The 2,332-nt window shown below is 42.1% G+C and overlaps 1 pseudogene; it reads left to right on the top strand.

Annotated features, from left to right (window-relative positions):
* Positions 1-1,011: 1,011 nt before the first annotated feature.
* LOC118587551 lies at positions 1,012-1,939 on the top strand (annotated as a pseudogene).
* Positions 1,940-2,332: the final 393 nt, after the last annotated feature.

Here is a 2,332-nt window from a genome sequence, read left to right as displayed (position 1 = left end):
CCAATGACAGAGAAATGAATGAGATCTACATGAACAACTTGGATGACGGTGAGAGTAATGAAGGGCACGTTTCGGGGGAAAGAGAGCTTAGGGGCATGGGATATCCCAGCTAGATCAAGAACAGAAAGGGAAATCAAGGAATAACAGACCATGATAAATGATGACCACATGAGAACAGGAATAGGCAGAGTGCTAGAGAGTTCCCCCGAAATGCACAGGGATACCTCCACTGTAGACTATTGGCAATGATAGAGAGAGAGTACAAACTGTCCTGGTCTGGTGTTTGGATGACCAAACACCCTAACTGTCATGCTAGAACTCTCATCCAGTAACTGATGGCAATGGATGCAGAGATCCACTGCCAGGCCCCAGGTGGAGCTCCAGGAGTCTAATTGTCGAGAAAGAGGAGGGATTGTATGAGCAAGAATTGTTGAGGCCAAAATTGGAAAAAGCACAGGGACAAATAGCCAAACATTAACTATGAATCAATAGCTGAGGAGCACCCAATTGGATCAGGCCCCCTTGATAAGTGAGACAGTCGAATAGCTTGAACTTTTTGGGAGACACCCAATGAATGTTATCTGGACCTGTCCTTAGTGCATGAGCTGGCTATTTAGAACCTGGGGCTTCTGTGGTGACACTTTGCTCAGCCTGGGAAGAGGGGATTGGACCTGCACGGACTGAATCTACCAGGTTGAGCTGAATCCCCAGGGGAGTCTTTACCCTGGAGGAAATGGGAATGGGGGTGGGCTGGGGTGAAGGCTGGCATGGGGGTGGGAGAGGGGAGGACAGGGGAACCCATGGCTGATATGTAAAATTAAATTAAATTATGAAATAAAAATTTTAAAAACAATACTAGAAATAACAACAACAAAATAAGAGATTGTACAATATGTTACCTAATCTGAGGAGGGGTGAAATAATTTCCTCCACATGGTTTTTCTGCACATATGTGCACATAGTTAGGTACCCACTGTATTATCCTTCTCCCTTTACAATTCTGGCAGGAAAATGAATGCAAGAAATCATTCCACAGTAACTATCTTCATCCTGGCTGGGCTCTCAAATCAGCAAGCTCTCCTGCTGCCCCTCTTCCTCCTCTTCCTACAGGTCTACATCATCATAGTTGTGGGCAATATGGGCATGATCATGCTGATTTAGTTTAGTTCTCACCTGCATACTCCTATGTATTATTTCCTCAGCAGTCTGTCCTTCATTGACCTCTGTCATTACCCCTAAAATGCTGGAAAACTTGGTGAATGAGAGGAACATCATCTCCTACCCTGAATGCCTGACTCAGCTCTACTTTTTCTCTCCTTTTGCTTTTGCAAAGTATCACAAGTTGGCTGAATGGCACATGACCACTATGTTGCCATCTGTAGCCCTTAACCCTTTACTTTACAATGTCCTCATGTCTCATAATCTTTGCTTCTGGCTCACAGTGGGTGTTTATACTTTGGGTTTTATTGGGTCATCCGTTCACACAGGTCTCATGTTGAGACTCATTTTGTGCAAGACCAATGTTATTAACCACTACTTTTGTGATCTCTTCCCACTCCTGGAACTTTGTTGCTCCAGCATATAATTCAATGAATTATTTATTCTTACCCCAAGTGCAGTAAACATCCTCACTCCTACCTTGACCATCTTCACTTCATATATCTTCATTATGGCCAGCATCCTGTGCATCCGTTCCACTGAGGGCAGGTCCAAAGCCTTCAGCACCTATAGCTCCCACATGTCTGCTGTTGCTATCTTCTTTGGTTCTGCTGCATTTATGTACTTACAGCCATCATCAGTAAACTCAATGGAACAAGGGAAAGTGTCCTCTGTGTTCTATACTACTGTTGTTCTCATGCTGATCCCATTGATTTATAGCCTGAGAAATAGGGATGTCAAATCTGCTCTGAGGAACATTCTAGACAGAAGAGTACATTGATGAAATGATTACATATTTTATTATAAATAGAAACAGGCCTTTGATCACTTTAGATATGTCATTGTTTAGATTAATTTTTTTTTAAGATTTGGGAATATCTATCTGGGCAGTGGTGGTATATAACTTTAATCCCAGCACTTGGGAGGCAGAGGCAGGTGGATCTCTGTGAGTTCAAAGCCAGCCAGGTCTACAGGGTGAGTTCAAGGACAGCCAAGGCTACACAGAGAAAACCTGTTTTGAAAAAAGAAGATTTGAAAATATCTACATTATTTTTCTATGTTTTAGAGCTCCAGAATTCACCTTGTGTCGACATTTTGTGAATTGTATTGCAATAACTATATCTGAGGAGATATTAATAATTAAGTAAAAAGAATTTTAAGTTTTAAGGAAAAA

This window comes from Onychomys torridus, chromosome 7, assembly GCF_903995425.1.
Source record: "Onychomys torridus chromosome 7, mOncTor1.1, whole genome shotgun sequence".
Taxonomy (NCBI): domain Eukaryota; kingdom Metazoa; phylum Chordata; class Mammalia; order Rodentia; family Cricetidae; genus Onychomys; species Onychomys torridus.
This window is presented reverse-complemented; position numbering and strand designations above follow the sequence as displayed.